Source organism: Lepus europaeus, chromosome 13 (genome assembly GCF_033115175.1).
Source record: "Lepus europaeus isolate LE1 chromosome 13, mLepTim1.pri, whole genome shotgun sequence".
Lineage (NCBI taxonomy): Eukaryota > Metazoa > Chordata > Mammalia > Lagomorpha > Leporidae > Lepus > Lepus europaeus.
The window spans coordinates 22,611,790-22,631,725 of record NC_084839.1 but is presented as its reverse complement, the minus strand read 5'-3'; the positions used below and the strand labels follow the sequence as shown (position 1 = coordinate 22,631,725).

General features: G+C 50.2%; 1 protein-coding gene across 12 annotated transcripts in view; it reads left to right on the top strand.

The window, feature by feature from the left end:
• Nucleotides 1–6,464: 6,464 nt before the first annotated feature.
• The window catches only part of DTNB (dystrobrevin beta), a 247,487-nt gene continuing 234,015 nt past the window's right edge, over nucleotides 6,465–19,936 (top strand). For 5 of the 12 annotated variants that reach the window (XR_009867790.1, XR_009867787.1, XM_062209091.1 and 2 more), the window contains exon 1: nucleotides 6,466–6,642. The gene's annotated coding sequence lies outside the window, so the exon portion shown is untranslated. Of the gene's footprint in view, nucleotides 6,643–19,936 lie in introns of all 12 variants that reach the window. The other 7 variants (XR_009867789.1, XR_009867784.1, XM_062209094.1 and 4 more) reach the window with 4 other exon arrangements.

Here is a 19,936-nt window from a genome sequence, read left to right as displayed (position 1 = left end):
TCTCTCTCTCACACTGTCTATAACTCTACCTGTCAAATAAATAAAAAAAGAGAAGGAATTGAAAAGAGGTGGTGATCGGGTGGGTGCATGGTGCATCAGTTGAGTTACCCCTTGGGATGCTCACCCGCCGTATCAGAGGCCCTGGGCTCGGGTCCCAGCTACTCTGCTTCCGGTTCGGCTTCCTTGCTGATGCATCCTGGGAGGCAGCAGGTGGTGGGTCCCTGCCCACTCTGTGGAAGACCCAGATGGAGGTCTGCACTCCTGGCTTTGGCCTGGCCCTGCCTTAGCTGTTGCAGGCATTTGGAGAATGAGCCAGCAGAGGGGCGATCTCTGTCGAGCTGTCTTTGAAGGTAAATAAAAATAATAACAATAAAAGCGACATCTTGCTTAAAAAACTGGCCCCCAGAGAATTCGTTTTGGGGGCAAGAGAAAGGGCAGTGGAGCTGCGAGACAAATCCTGACGTGAAGGGATTAGTGAATTAAACAATCGTTTTTATTTATTTTTATTATTTATTTATGAAAGCCAGAAAGATGACAGAGATCTCCCATCCTGTGGTTCCTTCTCCAAATATCTGCACAGCTCAGGCTGGGCCAGGCTGAAGCCAGGAGCCTGGAGCTCCACCCAAGTCTCCCATGTACGGTGGCAGGAACCCGACTGCTTAAGAGCCATCGCCTGCTGCCTCCCGGGGTGCACGTTGGCAGGAAGCTGAAGTTGGAAGTGGAGCTGGGACTTGAACCCAGGCACTCGGATGTGGGTGTGCATGTCCCGAGCTGCACCAAACAGCCGCCCCCAGTGAGTGGTTACGGAGAAGCAAAGAAGTCAAAACACGAATGGAACAGGACCGCTCAGCGTCGGCATTGGGAAGCGCCTCCTGCGAGGGCCTGCCGGCCTCACAGGGGCCTGGACGAGGCAGGGGGAACTTCCAGAGGGCCGTCTGCGCCTTCCTCCCTCAGGAGACCTTGGAGGCTGATTTGCTAAGGCTGGCCACTGCGATCTGGTGACAACGAGGACCTTCCAGCCGCTGGGCCTCCCCAGCCCCTCACGCTTACAGGGACAGTGGAGCGGTCGTGAGGTACGACGCCCGCTTCCCGGCAGCATTGCCTCCGTGGCTCCCACCCCAGCCCTTGGCACTCTCCCTGCCACCAGAACCAGTAACTGGCCTAGCCGGTGGAGGTGCTCAGCGGCTTTCCACGCTGCACTTTGTGCTGCTTAGAGTCACTTTTTAAAAAATTCCATCCATTCAAGGTGGGGCCCAGATGCAGGTAATTTTTTCAAGTGGATTAGGTGCTTGTTAAGCATTCGGACGGAGAACGGCCGGAATCCACTCACCTGGGGCCAGTTTAGGAAGTTTTGTCAACGTAGAACTTTTGACTTTATCCAGTATCTGACAGCACCACATGAACAGTCTTTGGTAAACAACAAAAATCTGTCAGATACCTCTCCCGGGACGCCGTGGCCTCTGGGTTGCCTTTTTGGGGTGATTACTGGAGACCTTCTAGGCGCTCTGCAGGCTCTGGCCTCTGAGCTTGGCAAGGTGCAGTGTGATGGTGGCCAGTCCTGGGACAGAGCTCAGAAACACCTGGGGAAAAGTCCAGTTATCTGTCCAGCCCGCGCCACCTTTCAACTTGACACCAAGGACAGTTTGGCTGGGAAACACAGCTGCTGCTCATGAAGTCAGGCTCCGCAAAGTTCCTCCTGTCGCAGGCTCAGGATCTGCATGGGATCACGGAGGGTAGGTGGCGAGCCCACTGCCGGGCGCGGCCTCTCTGCCTGGCCACCCTCTGTCCCTACCCCATCCCGCAGCTCCCCGTCTGTGGTCTGTGCCCTCCTCATTTCACGTCTGGACAAGATTGAGAGTCAGTGACTCAGCCTGCAGGGAGAAGGATTTCCAAATTGCCATCTACCCTGCAAAATAGTGGCATCTGATTTATTCCCAGCCTGTCTCTTGTGCCCACCAATAGAGACCGTGGGTACTATAAGAATTGGCGCAGGGCCAGCATTGTGGTCTAGCGGACTAAGCTACTTCCTGCAGTGCCAGTACCCCCCTTGGGCACTTGTTTGTGCTGTAGCTGCTCCACTTCTGATCCAGCTCCCTGCTAATGTGCCTGGGAAAGCAGTGGCTTGGGCCCCTGCACCCACATGGGAGACTGGGGAGAAGCTCCTGGCTCCAGCCTGGCCCAGCTCTGGCTATTGCAGCCATCTGGGGAGTGAACCAGCAGATGGTGGAAGATATCTCTCTCTATCTCTCCCTCTCTCTAACTACCTTTTATGGCTAGGTACACCTTTGACATACAATAGTCTCCCCTAAATCCAGGTTTCACTTTCCATGGTCAACTGTGGCCCAGAAATATTGAATGGAAAATTCCAGAAATAATTCGTGTTTTAAATTTCACGCCATCTGGGCAGTGTGTTGAAGCCTTGCCAGTCCTGCTCCTCCCCCATCCCTGTGCCCAGTGCCTCCGGCTGTGTCCTGTCTCCTGTCAGTCACTTCATAGCCAGCTCTGTTATCAGATCACCTGTCACACCATGCTTGTGTTCCAGTCACCCTTACTTTACTTAACCATGGCCCCAATTTGCAAGAGTAGTGATGCTGACAATTTTATTATTACACTGTATTTATAACTGTGCTACTTTGTTGATCACTGTTGTTAATCTATTGCTGTGCCCAAATTATAAATTACACTTTATCATAAGCATGTCAGTGTTAAGAACAAACCTTATAGCTGGGGTTTGGTACCACCCACGGGCTCAGGTGGCTGCTGGGGTCTTGGAACGTGTCCTCAGAGGCTAAGGGGTCTAGGCTCTCATCCTGCTCCGATGGACCGTTTGGCTTTTGCTTGCCATCATGTAAAGGACTCTCCTTCTGCTTGTCATTGTAACCAGTCTCTCTACTGGACCTCTGCCAGGCCTGTTGTGACACCTGCAAGCAGTGGGACACACACTGTGGGGTTAATTCACTGTAATTTGATACAAGGATGGACTTACGGTGTTTTCCTTCAGGAACTGTTATCTGCATAGTATCGGGGGTGGGGTATGGGGGGAGAAGGCTGGAAGCCAGGACAGGCTGGGCAGTGGCTTTGTCCCTTCAAGGAATGGTTTTGCAGGTTCATGAAGTTACTTCCCTTGAGCTGTTCCTACTTCTTCCTGGCCGCGCTGACACCAGCTGGCCGGTGTCTGCCCCTGTGCAGCTCTGTTCCCAGCACTCGCAGTTCACCACCTGGCCAAGGCTGCAGTCTTCCGTGACCTTGGAGACTGCACTGCACAGCTCCTCCCGGGATCATTTATAACCACACTAATTAAGACCTGGGTGTTCAGGCTGCCGAATGCAAATAGAGCAGCTTCTAGCACATTGTAAAAATGATTTTACAAACATTTTCCCAAAAAAGCATGTGTTAAGACAGTTTTGAAGATACAAACACATACAAAGACAATTAAGGTAATTCTTAATCCAGGAAGAGATTCCCTCTCCTCCTATTTGGCTTCTTTCCATCCTGTCTTTTACTCAGGGACCATGAAACACACACATATACCTTCTATCTCTTTGTCTTTTTAAAAGATGATATTTGATACATACGAAAGAATATATGTAACATTATACACACACACAAGAAACAAAACACGAATAATGGCAGTCATTGTCATTTACCTTGGGTGTATCATACTTTGATTTATAAGACTTCTATTTCATGAATAAAAAATTGGATTAATTTGTCTATGTCATATAAAGCAGATGCAGCTCTTCCATTTTCACTGCTGTGTTTCTATAGTGGAGCTCTATGTAATTTATTCATTTCTCTTCCTTTCGGACACTTGGATTGTTGTTAGTACTTTAAGTACTAAGCTCTGGGTGCATGTGTGGAGGGCATGTCTGGGGTGGAATTGTTGGATATAAGGTATGCAAATTCCAACATGACGAGGCATTGCCAAAATGGTTGCACCTCGTTATATTCCCAGCATCACCGCATAACATTTGAGATTGTCAGGCTGGAAGGTTTTGCCATTCTAGCAGGTGTAGTATGAATCTGCATTTTCCTGAATATAAGGAACGTGGCTACAGGAGGAGACAGAGAAAGTTGCATCCCTGTGGGTGAGAAGGGCCCAGAGGGGCAGACTGCAAAGTTACAGGGTAGAATCCGGGGCACCGAGTGGCTGTTGGCTGTGTGGGAGGCAGGGGAAGGAACTCCCCGTCTCTGGGCCCAGAGGGGTGCTAACCAGTGTTAGGCCTCTGGAGCCTGAGCGGGTAGTGAAGTCTGGGAGGCTTTAGTGTACACAGAACCCAGCGCAGTGGGGGAGATGAGCGAGGACAAAGCCCTGGAGACTGAGGAGTGGTTACAGGGTGGAGAGAGAAGTCATGTCATAAAGTCAAGAGAGTTTCAAAACCAGGAAGGTGCTACTGGGTGTTCTAGTGGCCATGGACGGGGAGAAGGCTGCTTCCTACATTGGAGTGCTTGGCTGTGAGCCCTGACTGTACTTTTATTTTTTTTTAAAGATGTATTTATTTATTTGAAAGTCAGAGTTACACAGAGAGAGGAGAGGCAGAGAGAGAGAGAGAGGTCTTCCATCTTCTGGTTCACTCCCCCAATTGGCTGCAATGGCCGGAGCTGTGTCGATCCGAAGCCAGGAACCAGGAGCTTCTTCCGGGTCTCCCACACAGGTGCAGAGGCCCAAGGACTTGGGCCCTCCTCTGCCGCCTTCCCATGTGCATTAGCGGGGAGCTGGATCAGAAGTGGTTCAGCCAGGACTGAACCTGTGCCCATATGGGATGCTGGCGCTGCAGGCAGCAGCTTAACCCACGGAAGCTGCAGTGCGGGCCCCCTGCTCTACTCAGGAGTCCAGCTTCCTGCTGGTGCGCACCCTGGGAGGCAGCAGGCGAGGGCTCAAGCACTTGGGTCCCTGCCTCCTATACTGGAGACTTGGATTGAATTTCTGGCTCCTGGCTTTGGCCTGGCCCTGTCTTTGTTGTTGAGAGTATTTGGGGAATGAATCAGCAGATGGGATCTCTTTCTCTAATACCTTTGAAAGAAAGGAATGTGGCATTTGGGGTCAAAGAAGCCATTTGTGACCGGGAGCAGTGCAGCGACACAGTGGGGCGTGGGTCAGAGGAGCGAGAACCTGCTGAGGAAGTGGAGATGAGTGCAGATGACTGTTCAGATATTTGTGGGGAAAAAATGGAGAGGGAGTAGTAACAGCGGCAGGATCTAGTAGGACAAAAAGCTTTCACTACTTTTTCTCTTAAACCATTTGCTTTTTAAAAACATTTTGATTTCTTTTAAATTTCTTTTTAATTTGAAAGGCAGCGATGGAGGGCACCTTCTTCTGTTTCCTGGTTCACTCCCCAAATGCCTGTAACAGCCAGGCCAGCCCCAACCCAGGAACTCCCTCTCCTGATTCCTACTTGAGTGGTGTGGACCCAAGGCCTTGGGCCCTGGTACTGCTGCCCAGGGTGCACGTTAGGGGGGAGGTGGGTAGGAAAGGGAGCTAAGACTTGGAGCAGGCACTCCCACCACCTGCCGCGCCCAGAGGGATGTTAAGGCTAGCTCACTTACTGAATTACCTTGGTTTCAGTGAATGAGCAAACACACCAAGCTGCATTTACATATTTATTTTTCGTGATTTACACATTTTTTTTTATCTCCAAAGGAGGGAGCCAATGTTTCACCCTTACAACGCCTCCCACACTGTGAGTGCTCAGTAAAAATGAATAAACGGGCTGGTGTGATGGCACCGCGGGTATAGCCTCAGCCTGAGTCCCGGCTGCTCCTCTTCCCATCCAGCTCTCTGCTGTGGCCTGGGAAAGCAGTGGAAGATGGCCCAAGTCCTTGGGCCCCTGCACCCTTGTGGGAGACCTGGAAGAAGCTCCTGGCTCCTGGCTTCCACCTGGCCCAGCCCCAGCCCTTTGCGACCATTTGGGGAGTGAACCAGCGGGTGGACGACTCTCTCTCTCTCTCTCTCTAACTTTCAAATAAATAAATCTTTAAAAAAGAATAAACTCCCACAGTTCTTTATGAACCGGGCGTTTGCGCTCACGTCCCTTAGTTGCGGGTGGTCGGTCCCTTCGCGGCTGCAGAGGGAGGGGCGGGCGCCAGGCGAGCTCAGGGCGGCAGGGGAGACCCTCACGCCACACGCCCGCTCCCGCCCCCTGCTCCACAGAGCTGCGACGCCTAGGATGCCCGTGCGCAGCAGCCAGCTCCGAGCCGCAGCCCCTAGCCAGCACCGCTCCAGTGCCCGCGCGCGCTCGCCGCTCTGTTCCGGGCGGGGTGGGGGCGGGGCCTGGAACTCGCCCGCCCCGCCCCCGCCCGCCCGCGCGGCGGAAGCCCCGCCTCCGCCCGCGCGCTCCCCGGCGGCGCGCGCCCGCCCCTGCGCCCCGCGCCCTCGCCCTCGCCCTCGCCCTCGCCCTCGCGCCGGGGGCGGGCTCGCTGCGCGTGCCGGGCAGGAGGCGGCGCGGGCCGGCGCGGAGGACGTCCGCCGCGGGGGCGGCTCCGGGGCCTGAGCAGCCGCCGCCGCAGTCTCAGGCGAGGGGGGCCGGGCAGGAGGCGCGGAGGAGGCTGCGGCCGCGCGGGCCCTCGCCGACGCCCCCAGCTCCGAGCCAGGTGGGGAGCCCGGCCGGGGAGGGGCGCTGAGGCGGCTGCCGGGCGAGGCAGGTGAGGCGGGCAGGCCCGGGCGGAGGGAGGCTTCTTCGCCGCTTGCCGCACGCCCTGCTCCCTGAGGCGCCGCGGCGAGGACCTGCCGGCCCGGGCCTGCGCGGGGGCTGCGGGCGCGACACAAAGCGGCGGGCGCCCCGCGCCCCGAGCCCGGGCCGCTCGGAGCCGCGCGCGCGGCGGCTTGCGGAGTGCGGCGGGAAGGGCCGGGCGGCGCGCGGCGGGGCTGCGGGGGCATCCTGAGGGTCCCGCGTCGAGGGCAGGAGCGCGTCCGGCAGACTTGGGAAGAGAAAGGAAGTTCCCCTGCTTCCCGACGCGAGCGCAGACCCGCGGCCGCCCCCGACTCCGTCCGCCCAGGCAGCCCCGGCGCTGGGTCGGGCCGGGGGCCGGGGGCCGGGGGCGTCCCCCGAGCGTCCCCCGAGCGCTCGGCGTGGGTCCGGGCGCGTCCCTGGCGGCGGCTCGTGCTGGCGAGTGCTGGGCACTCGCCCTGGTCCTGGGACCTCGGCTCGGGGGTGGGGGTCCCTGCGGTCCCGCCCTCGGCCGCGGTTTGGACCCGTCACCTCCAGCCTGGTCTTTGGACTCCCGGGTTGCAGAGCTGAATTGCCCAGGAGGGGGTCGTGCCGGCGGGGGCTCGGCTCTTGGTGTCTGCTGTGCAGCGCACGGGATTTCTACTTACGGTGGGAAATGAGACTTGGAACCAATAGAATTTCAACTTGCCTTTTAATTTGCGTCTTTGCCTGTTTCCTTATATAAAGATAAGGGTGGTCAGCCTTGCAGAGGGCTCCCTCTTTTTCCTGGGGGGCCTTTGAACGTAAGAGTTCTTGTTTTGGGGCGCCTCATTTCTGCAGTTCTGGGCACCTTCTTCCAGACTTTCCTGACTGTATCTTATCCTATGGATGCATTTATTTTAAAATTAACTTTGCCGATGTACAGTTTGCATATATATGCTAAAAGGCGCATTCTTTGTGTACACTTGGATATTTAGAAAACCACAGGTACTTTGTAACCGCTGTCCCGGGCAAGGTATGGAAATTTCCAGCTCCCCAGAAAGTTCCCTCCTGCAGCTCTGCAGCCCCTCCCTCCCCCTTTTCCCTTACTTCTGATTACACAAGCGCGGAGTCTCGGCGTCTGCTTGTGCCAGCTGTGTGCTGCCAGGCTCCGGGCTGCGGTTCCCGTGCGGGCAGCCCCCGCAGTGTGTGCCGCGCGTGGGGTGCTGTGGCTGGGACGCACACCTGCACAGACGGAATAGGAGATCCCCAGCGAGTCCTTTCTCCACAGAGCCCACTGTCTGGTGTGGTTCTTCCAGATCTTTCTCTGCGTTGTCACGTATATACGGGCTACAGAGAACATGCACTCTCTCCCCTGCCCTGATGACATCCTCGTGCTCCCGTCGTTTTGCGACTTGTCCCCTGACAGCGTGTTTTTGAGACTTTTCCATGGTGGAGTGTTAGGGGTCTTCTGAGTGTCTCCATGGCCTCGTGTCTTCCGACTTGCCTTCGTGTCTCGCACAGAAGTGCAATTTATTAATCCTTTTTGCATCAGTGACTGTTGTGGCTGTGAATGAAACAGAAATGCTGGGTCGCAGGGGTCCACATTTCAGAGGACAGTGGATGGAGGTTTACCAGGCTGCAGCTTGCGACTGTGGCCCGTTGATTTCCCACTGCTCTGGGTGTGTAGTGTGAAGTCAGTCTGCGCCCTTCCTTCACCCAGGAACACCCAGGCTGCTTTGGATCTGAATCTTTGACCGATGCATGCTGCTCGGCTTTCCCTCTCCAGGCGTCTTAAGTTTTAATGTGACATTCCTGAAAGATTTCTCTTAAATGGCTTGTCTTTTGAGTGTGTGGGTCTAGTTTAAGAAACCTTTCTCTGCCTCAGGGTATGAATTGTGTATTCCTGTATTTTCTTCTAGGAGTTTTAAAAAGTTTTGCTTTTCAAATGGAATCTATTTCTATGTGGGGTATAATGTTGAAACATAATTTGCTTACCAGTTTGGCTAAACAGCTTTTCTGCACCTTTTCCTTTTCCTTTTTTTTTTTTTTTTGTATTCAAAGATTCATTTATTCGTTTGAGAGGCTGAGGCAGAGAGAGAGGTCTTCCATCTGCTGGTTCACTCCTCTGGTGGCAGCAACGGCCGGAACTGTGCTCCGAAGCCAGGAGCTTCTTCTGGGTCTTCCACGCAGGTACAGGGGCCCAAGGACTTGGGCCATCTTCCACTGCTTTCCCAGGCCATAGCAGAGAGCTGGATGGGAAGTGAAACAGCCAGGACTCAAACCGGAGCCCATATGGTATGCCGGCACTGCAGGCGGCAGCTTTACCTGCCACACCATAGTGCCAGCCCCTCCATTTTTTATGATATAAAAACCTACATAAACCTCACCATTTCAACTTTCTTTTTTTTTTTTTTTCGAGTGATTTGTTCGTTTCAAAGGCAAGATGACAGAGGAGGGATGGACAGAGGGAGGTCTTCCATCCTCTGGTTCACTCCCCAAATGGCTGCAAGTGAGGTCTGGCCCACCCTGGAGCCAGGAGCTAGGAACTCCATCCTGGCCCCCCATGTTGGCACTTGGGCCATCTTCTGCTGCCTTCCCAGGCATATTAACAGGGAGCTGGATTGAAAGCAGGGTGTCTGGAACCCAGCTGGTGCTTCATTATGGGCTGCCAGCATAATGAAGTGGTGCAGCAGCTTAACCTCCTGCACCACAGTGCCACCCGCACCCTTACCTGGTTTATGTGTGCAGTTCCGTGGCGTCAGCTACATCCAGCTGTTGTGCAGTCATCATCATCATCAATCTCCAGAACTTTTTATCTTATTGAAACTCTGTACCCTTTAAACAAGAGTTCCCCGTTCCCCTCTTTCCATGGCCTCTGCTAGCCACTGTTCTACTTTCTGTCTCTAGGAATCTATTCTGTGTACCTCAATATAAGTGGAATCATATGATATTTGTCGCTTTGTGTTTGGTTTATTTCACTTACTTTGGACATATTGTAGCATATGTCATCATTTCATTTTTCAGGGCGGAATAGTATTCTGTTGTATGTGTGTACCACGTTTTGCTTAATCATTCACCCATTGATGGACATTTGGGTTGTTTGCACCCTTTGGCTATTGTGAATAATGCTGCTTTGAAACTTGGTATATGTAGCTGTTTAAGTCTCTTTCTTTTTAAAAGATTTATTTTATTTATTTGGAAGGAGCTACAAAGAAAGATAGCTACAAAGAAAGATGTGTCCTCCATCTGCTGGTTCATTCCCAAATGGCTAAAATGGCCAGGGCAGAGCCAGGCTTCTTTAGGTCTCCTGGCCATCTAGTGCGGCTTTTTCCAGGCCATTAGCATGGAGCAGAGGCAGTAGCTTTACCTCCTGTACCACAACTCCAGCCCCTGAGTCTCTTTCTTCATTACTTTTGTTTATATATTCAGAATTGTCAGTGAACTACTTTTTGTTTTAACTTTTATTTAATGAATATAAATTTCCAAAGTACAGCTTATGGATTACAATGCCCCCCCCATAACTTCCCTCCCACCCAGTGAACTACTTTTTAAAAGCAATATGCGTAAGTGAATAAGAATATGTCAATACAACTTTGATTAGAATGGCTGGACAGAACAAAGTTTCTGTGCATCTCCTCTTTCCTATGTGGTTTCTCATATTAACATCTTGCATCAGTGTGATACATTTGTTACAATTGATGAACCACTGGTTGTGATACATTATTACTAATGAAACCTCATAGCTTCCATTAGGGTTCACTCTGTTTGTTGCACAGTGTCATGGATTTTTTTTTTTTTTAAGATTTATGTATTTAGGGGCCGGCGCTGTAGTGTAGCCGGTGAAGTTGCCGCTTGCAGTGCCGGCATCACATATGGGCGCTGTTTCGGGTCCCGGTTGCTCCACTTCTGATCCAGCTCTCTGCTATGGCCTGGGAAAGCCGAAGATGGCCAAGTCCTTGGGCCTCTACACCTGCGTGGGAAACCTGGAAGAAGCTCTTGGCTCCTGACTTCGGATTGGCGCAGCTTCGGCTGTTGTGACTAACTGGGGAGTGAACCAGCGGATGGAAGACCTCTCTCTCTGTCTCTCTCTGTCTCTCCTTCTCTCTGTGTAATTGACTTTCAAATAAACAAATAAATCTTAAAAAAAAAAAAAAAGGTTTAGTCACTTATTTGAAAAGTCAGGGTTACAGAGGGAGAAGGAAAGACAAAGACCTTCTGTCTGCTGGTTCACTCACAGGCAGTGGCTTTACTCGCTGCACACAGCTTCGGCTCCATAGTCCTGTGGATTTTGACAATTTCATTTTATGGATCAGTAATATTACATGATACTGCATGTGATTGTATTACGTTACCTGCAGTATAATTTCACTGCCCTGAGAATCCTGCTTGCAACACACATTCATTCTCCCCTCCCTCATTCTAAGCCCCTTGCAACCACTGATCCTTTTACTGTCTCCATAGTTCTGTCTTTTCCAGAATGTCTTAAAGTTGGAATCACATAGTAGCTGCCTTCTCAGACCGGCTTCTTTTGCTTAGCAATGGCCACTTAGTTTCCTCCATGTCTTTTTGTGGTTAACTAGCTCATTTCTTTTTAGTGCTGAATAAGATTGTACTGAACTTCCATGGTGCTTGTCTGTTCAACTGTTGAAAGATATCTTGGTTACATCTAGTTTTTGGCAATTTGAATAAAGCTGCTGTAAACCACATGTAAGGTTTTGTATAGACATCATTTTTTAAAACAATTTTATTTGAAAGATAGGCATGTACACACATACACGCACAGAGGGAGAGAGAAGAAGGAAGGAGGGAGATACATCTGAGAGAGAGAGGGGAGAAGAAGGGAGGGAGATATGTCTCATTGGTTGGTTCACTCTCATGCCTACAAACAGCTGGGAACAGGCCAGGAGCCTGGAACCTGAAACTCAAATCAGGTCTCTCACATGGGTGACAGGGAACCACATAGTTGAGCCATCACCTGCTGACTCCCAAGGAAGGAAGCTAGAATTGAGAGAGGCGCTGGGACTTGAACCCAGGTACTCTGATACGGAATGTGGGTGTTCCAAGTGGTGTCTTAACTGCTATACTAGATACCTGCCCCTGGACAGATGCTTTTTAAAAGATTTATTTATTTATTTGAAAGAGTTACAGAGAGAAGAAGAGAGAGAGAGAAAGAGATCTTCCATCTGCTGATTCACTCCTCAGATGGCTGCAATGGCCAGGGCTGGGCCAGGCCGAAGTCAGGAGCTACTTCTGGGTCTCCCAGGTGGGCGGCTGCGGCCCAGGCACTTGGGCCATCTTCCGCTGCTTTTCCCAGGCCGTTAGCAGGGAGCTGGGTCTAAGAGGAGCAGCTGGGACACGAACTAGCGCCCATATGGGACGCCGGCTCTGCAAGCGAAGGCTTGGCCTACTGCGCCACAGCACTGGCCCCTGGACAGTTAACTCACTTGGGTAAATATCCAGGAGCCTAGCTCATATGGTAAGAATATACTTTGTAGAAAACTGCTGAACTGTCTTCCAAACCCTATCATTTTGCTTTTCTAGTAATTTAAAATGTATCTCCAAGCATCCTGAATGTATTTATAAAAAAAAGCCTTGGTCAGATTGTTGTTAATTAAACTTCATTTGGAGTGAATTTATATTTAATTGTTGCTTTTGTTGGCTGGCTGTCTTAGCATATCTCTTCATGTGTTTTGAAATTCTGGTCTACAGACTTTTTTTTTTTTTTTTTTAAAGATTTATTTATTTATTTGAAAGAGTTACACACACAGAGAAGGAGAGGCAGAGAGAGGTCTTCTATCTGCTGGTTTACTCCCCAATTGGCCGCAATGACTGAGCTGTGTCCATCTGGAGCCAGGAGCTTTTTTTAGGTCTCCCACGTGAGTGCAGGGGCCCAAGGACTTGGGCCATCTTCTACTGCTTTCCCAGGCCATAGCAGAGAGCTGGATTGGAAGTGGAGCAGCCAGGACTTGAATCGGTGCCCCATATGAGATGCTGGCACTGCAGATGGTGGCTTTACCTGCAATGCCACAGCACTGACTACAGGCTCATTTTGATTTTGTTTCTCTTGTGTCTATTCATCCTTCACTGAGGTGTTTCACCTGACCTGTTGGACCCCAGGGAGAACCAGGTGTGGTAATGGTGGGCCAGGGATCCTGCCCTTTGAACTAACTAAGTTCAACTGACAGTCTGTGTCGATGCAGTTCTTGATCATGTTTCTATTTTTTTTTAAAATTTATTTATTTGGAAGGCAGAGTTGTAGAGATATTTTCCATTTGCTGGTTCACTATCCAAATGACTACAACATCTAGGGCTGGTCCAGGCCAAAGACAGGAGCCCAGAGCTCCTTCTGTGTCTTCCACGTGGCTGGTATGTGTCCATGCCCTTGGGCCATCCTCCCCTTCTTTCCTAGGCATTCAACAGGGAGCTAGATTGGAAACAGAGCAGCCAGGACTTGAACCTGTGCCCACGTGGGATGCTGGCATTGCAGGCAGTGGCTTAGCTTGCTGTGCTACAAAGCGATTCTGTGTTCACACTTTTCTAGGTAGGATGCATACTGAGGGTTTAATATATTATTAAATATACATATATTCTGCTGTATAATATTCTGTGTGATTGACTATACAATTTTTCCCTTTCTGTTTCTGATTTTACGTTTGCAAACAAGACTATTGAAAGCCAAAGTCAGAGAGAGAGAGAATGAGAATCTTCCATTGCTGGTTTACTCTCCAGATGGCCACAATGGCCAGGGCTGTGTTAGGCCGAAGTCAGAAGCCAGGAACTTCTAGGTCTCCCACATGGGTACCCAAGCCCAAGTACTTGGGCCCTCCTCTGCTGTTTTCCCAGGCCATTAGCAGGGAGCTGGATGGGAAGTGGAACAGCAGGGACATGAACCGGTGGCCATATGGGATGCAGGCATTGCAGATGGCTGCTTTACCCACTGACCCGCAGCGCCAGCACCCCCAACACCCACTTTTTTTTTTTTTTTTTTTGACAGGCAGAGTAGACAGTGAGAGAGACAGAGAGAAAGGTCTTCCTTTTCCGTTGGTTCACCCCCCCAATGGCCACTGCGGCTGGCATGCTGGCGTGCTGCAGCTGGCACACCACGCTGATCCGAAGCCAGGAGCCAGGTGCTTCTCCTGGTCTCTCATGCGAACACCCATGTTTTAACTTTACAGGATATTGCCTCTGCTTTTCAAAGTGGTTACATTTATTTATACGTTCATCAGCTGTTGCTGATGATATGTCACTTCATATTTTTGCCAATATAAATGCTGTTTTCAGACCTGGTTTTCCTCCCATCTGATGGGTATATGAGTAAATTTTTATGCTTTCATGAACTTTTTGTCGCAAAATAAAATGGATACCAATACAGGAAGCAACCGCTGTCAGGACACAAGTGAAGAAGTAGGGGCTGGCGCTGTGGCGTACAAGGTAAAGCTGCCTGCAGTGCTGGCATCCCATGTGGGCACCAGGTCGAGTCCTGGCTGCTCCACTTCCCATCCGGCTCTCTGCCTGGGAAAGCAGTAGAAGATGGCCCGAGCACTTGGGCCCCTGCACCTGCGTGGGAGACCCAGAAAAAGCTCCTGGCTCCTGGCTTTGGATTGGTGCAGCTCTGGCCGTTGCAGCCAATTAGGGAGTGAACCAGCGGATGGAAGATCTCTCTCTCTCTCTCTCTCTCTCTCTCTCTCTCTCTCCGCCTCTCCTTCTCTCTCTGTGTAACTCTAACTTTCAAATAAATAAATGAATCTTAAAAAAAAAAAGTGAAGAAGTAGGATTTTGTGTTGCCAGCCCTGCATGTGCCCTGTCCCAGTGATTACCCCTTCCTTCCCTGCCAAAGCAACCACTGTCCTGACTTGTGTGTGAACTCCTGCAGTGCTTAAGAGTTTTCCATGCTACCTGTGAGTGCTCATTGCTGTCTGTTACATCAAGTCTTTTTTAGGACTTATTTATTCTTATTTTATTAGAGTTTTTAAAAAATTATTTGAAAGGCAGAGTTAGAGAGAAAGAGAGAGAGAGAGAGCTCTTCATCTGGTTCACTCCCTAAGTGACTGCAACGGCCCGAACTGGGTCAGGCCGAAGCCAGGAGCTGGGAGCCTCTTCGGAGTCTCCCACATGGCTATAGGGGTCCAAGTATTTGGGTCATCTGCTGCTGCTTTCCCAGGTGCATTAGCAGGGAGCCGGATTGGACATGGAGCAGCTGGGACTCAAACTGGCACCCATATGGGATGATAGCATTGCAAGTGGTGGCTTAACCCCTTAAGCCACAATGCAGGTCCCTATTTATTTATTTGAAAGGCAGAATAAGAGGGAGAGACAGAGCAAGAGAGACCTTGCAGCTGCTGGTTCACTTTCCAAATGGCTCAATGGCCAGGGCTAGGCCAGGCTGAAGGCAGGAGCCTGGAGCTCCACCAGGTTTCCCACATGGATGGTAGGGGCCTAAGCACTTGGGCCATCTGCTGCTGCTTTCCCAGGTACATTATCGGGGAGCCAGATTGGATGTGGAGCAGCTGGGAATTGAACAGGCACCCATGTGGGATGCTGGTGTCACAGGTAGCAGCTTAAGCCACTGAGATCATGTGTAACTTTCTACATGATTTTTTTCCATTTGTTTTGCCTCTTCCATGAATTGCCAGCTCACATCTCAATGTCAGTTTTTCTTACCCATTTGTACAAGTGCTGTGTATGAGTATATCTTGGGTACGTCATTTGGTTATATGAATTACAGATCTCTTCTTCCATTCCATGGGTTTTCCAGTGGGTTTTTGGATACATAAATTTTATTTTTAAAGAAATGTAGCTGGGGCTGGCATTGTAGCATAGTCTGGCATCCAATATGGGTGCTGGTTCCAGACCTGGCTGCTCCACTTCTGATCCAGCTCTTTGTTAATTTGCCTGGGAAAGCAGCAGAAGATGGCCCAAGTGCTTGAGTCCCTGCACCCATGTGGGTGACCAGGAAGAAGCTTGTGGCTCCTGGCTTTGGATTGGCCCAGCTCTGGCCATTTGGGGAGTGAACCAGTGAATGGAAGACCTACCTCTCTCTCTGTCTCTTCCTCTGTATCTCTATAAACTCTGCCTTTCAAATAAATAAATAAGCATTTAAGGGAAAAAAATGTAGCCTAATTTATCAGTTTTAGTTTTCTTTGTGCTTTTGGATTTTGCTTAGAAAATTCTTCTTTGTATTGAATTAAAAAGATACTTTAAACAAGTGTAACAAAAACGTAATTCTAAGTGGCATCAATCACTAGTTAAAAGAAACTACATAAGGGCTGGCGCCATGGCTCAATAGGCTAATCCTCCCCCTGTGGTGCCAGCACCCTGGGTTCTAGTCACAGTTGGGGCACCGGTTCTGTCCCAGTTGCTTCTCTTCCAGTCCAGCTCTCTGCTGTGGCCCGGGAGTGCAGTGGAGGATGGCCCAAGTGCTTGGGCCCTGCACCCGCATGGGAGACCAGGAGAAGCACCTGGCTCCTGCCATCGGATCAGCGCGGTGCGGCGGCCATTGGAGGGTGAACCAACAGCAAAGGAAGACCTTTCTCTCTGTCTCTCTCTGTCTAACTCTGCCTGTCAAAAAAAAAAAAAAAAAAAAAAAATGGCCACGAAGTGTATGCCGAGGTGAGCATCTTTACTAGTGCTCCGAGGAAGAGGAGTCAGGGCCACAGTGTGCTGATGCTCGCACTGTTGGCAAGGTTGGGAAAGCCCGACAGGCCGGGTGCTGCCGAAGATGTGACCCACAGGCTCCCGGTGCCTCGCTCACAAGAATGTATGTGGGTGAACTTGAGAAAACACTCGGCAATTCCTCATTCAGGGGTACACCCAAGATAAACTCTGGCCCTAGCGCAGCTAGAGACAGGTACAAGAGTGTTTGTGGCAGCCCCGTTCGCTGGAGGGTAAAAAAAAAACACAGAGCTTGGAAAGCACCCAGATTTTCATCCGTGGGAGAGCAGACGACTGACATGGAGTTTAGGAAATTGTGTGGCCGTCGAGACGAGTGAACTGCAGCACGCAGCAGGGTGTGTGTCAGCAGTGCACTAGGGGGACGCCCTCCCCAAAGCCTCACACACTTGTGTGTGTTTACGTGAGATGGACTTCCCAAAGCCCGTTAGTTCTCCTTACACTTCCGTGGTTTTGGTACACGAAGGGAATCATGCAGCTACTGTGTGATTCTAGAACACCTTCCTCAGCCAGGCTAAGAAGCCCTGTGTCCATTAGCAGTGCTCACTGGTCTCCTTTGGCCCCAGGCTGAAAATCACTGTGGATTTGCTCATTCTGGCCATTTCACAGAATTGGAATCATACTATGTGTAGCCTTTTGTGACCTTTTTTAATTTGAAAGGCAGAGTTATAGAGTGAGAGAGGGAGAGAGATCTTCCATCTACTGGTTTCACTCCCCAAATGGTCACAATGGCTAGGGCTGGGACCCCAAGTACTTGGGCCAGGCTCTGCTGCTTTTCCAGGCCATTAGGGAGTTGGATCAGAAGTGGAATGGCTGGGACTTGAACCAGCGCCCCTACGGTGTGCTGGCACTGTGCCGTGACTTTTGTGAAGTGCCTCTTTTTGTCTTTTGTAATTTATTTTTTTTATCACAGTAATCACTTAAACGCGTGTTTTCAGGGTTCCTCTCTCATTCCACTCCTGCACACACTTTTCCAGACCCCCTTATCACTAGTACAGTCTGTGTGCATGCACTGTGGCTGATTGCAGCACTGCTTGTTGAGAAGTCTGTCTTCTCCCGCGGAGTTGCCTTGGCACTGGCGCAGACGATGTGAGGGTTTTTTTCTGGATGCTCCCTGAGTCCGTGGATTTCCATTGCTCTCCTGGGGCTGGTACTACAAGGCATTACTATGGCTTTAATACAGTCACGGATGTGATTTGCTAGTATCTGGTAGAGGACTTTGCCTCTATGTTCACGAACAGCAGCTGGCAGCCTTTCTTTTCTTGTAGGCAGCGGGGTAACGCTGGCCATGAAATGAGTTGGGAGAGTTTCTTTGTCTTCATGACAGGGATCTCTTTTGAGATCTTATAGAATTGAGTCTGGAGATTTCTGATTACAGAAGGTTTTGTGAAACTACAAATCAATTTCTATTTTTTTATTTTTTTTAAAGATTTTATTTATTTATTTGAAAGAGTTACATAGAGAGAAGGAGAGGCAGAGAGAGAAAGTTCCTTCCATCCGCTGGTTCACTCAGCAATTGGCCACCACAGCCAGAGCTTCGCCATTCTGAAGCCAGGAGCTTCTTCAGGGTCTCCCACACAGGTACAGGGACCCAAGGACTTGGGCCATCTTCTGCTGCTTTCCCAGGCCATAGCAGAGAGCTGGATTGTAAATGGAGCAGCTGGGACATGAACTGGCACCCATAAGCAATGCCAGCACTGCAGGTGGATGTCTCTACCCACTACGCCACAGCGCCGGCCCCAGTTTCTTTGATAATTAAAGGGTTATTTTGGTTATCTGCTTCAGCTCTGGCTAGTTATGGTAATTTATGGTTTTTGAGGCATTGATCAGTATTATGTAACTTGTCATATGTATAGAATAAAATTGTTTTTCCTCATAGTTTTATATTTACTAAGATTTATTTATTTATTTGAAAGGCAGATGGTTTGCTTCCCAAATGGCCACAATGGCTGGGGCCAGGCCAAGGCTAGGAACCAGGAACTTCATCACGTCTCCCATGTGGGCGGCAGGGTCCCAAGCACTTAGGCCATCTTCTGCTGGTTTCCCAGGTGCATTAGCAGAGAGCTAGAGCCTAAGTGGAGCTCGAGGGACTCTGGGGTGGCAGCGTTGCAGGTGGTGGCTTATCCTCTGTGCCACAACACTTGCCCAGTATTTCTTTGAACGTTCACAGGTAGTGATATTCCCTCTCTGAGTAGCAATATTGGAAATTCATGCTCCCTTCTTTTTCTTTGTCTTGCTAGTGATTTATCAGTTTTATTGAACTTTTCAAAGATCTAGCTTTTTGGTTTCATTGATTTATGCCTCTCTCAGTCAGTTCTAGCTTAAACCCATTATGGTCAGATAATGTACTTTGTATGATTTCAGTTCTTTTGGATTTGTTAATGTTTGCTTATGGCCTAGGATCTGGGCGTGTCTCTGTCTTTTTTTTCATTTGTAATTTCCTGCTAACATCATTTCATATGCTTATTTACCATCTGTACATCTTTGGAGAGTATCTTCTCAGATCTTTTGATCATGGTTTTTTTTTTTTTTTTTACAGGCGGACAGCGAGAGAGAGAGAGAGAGAGAGAGACAGAGAGAGAGACAGAGAGACAGAGAGACAAAGAGAAAGGTCTTCCTTTTGCCGTTGGTTCACCCTCCAATGGCGCACCGCGCTAATCCGATGGATTATGCTTTATCCTGGTCTCCCATGGGGTGCAGGGCCCAAGGACTTGGGCCATCCTCCACTGCACTCCCTGGCCACAGCAGAGAGCTGGCCTGGAAGAGGGGCAACCGGGACAGAATCCGGCGCCCTGACTGGGACTAGAACCCGGTGTGCCGGCGCCGCAAGGCGGAGGATTAGCCTAGTGAGCCGCGGCGCCGGCCTTGATCATGTTTTAATTGGACTGTTTTCTTATTGAGTTTTATGAGTTCTTTGTATAATATGAATACAAGTCTCTTATCAGATTTTTTTTTAAAGAAAGGATTTATTATTTGAAAGGCAGAGGAACAGAGAGAGAGGGAGAGACAGAGTTTCCATCTTCTGGTTCACTCTCTGCATGGCCTCAGTAGCCAGATCTGGGCCAGGCTGAAGTCAGGAGCCAAGAACTCCTTTGGGTTTTCTACATGGGTGACAGGGGCCTGAGCACTTGGGTCATCATCCAGTACCTTCTCAGGAACATTGGTAGGGAGCTGGGACTTGAATGACACTCTGATAGGGAATGCTGTCACTGTTTGCAGCAGCTTAACCTGCTGTACCACAGTGCTGGCTCCCTTTTTATCAGGTTTTTAAAATAAAGTTTTATTTGTTTTTTTGAAAGGCAGAGTGACAAGGAGGGAAGGAGAAAGGGAAGGAAAGAGGGAAGGAAGAAATGATAGAAACAGAGAGAGAGAGTGAGAGAGAGATATTAAGAGATCTTCTATCTCCTGCTTCACTCCCTGAAATGCCTGTAACAGCTGGGGACTAGACCAGGACAAAACTAGGAGCTAGGAACTCCATCTGGGTCTCCCACATGGGTGGCAGGAACCCAAGTACGTGGGCCATCACCTGCCATCATCAGCCTCCCCGGAAGCTGGATTGGAAGCAGAGAGGGGACTCTGATGGGGGAATGCAGGTGTCCCGTGAGGCTGTTTCACGCGGTGCCACCAGCCCACCCCAG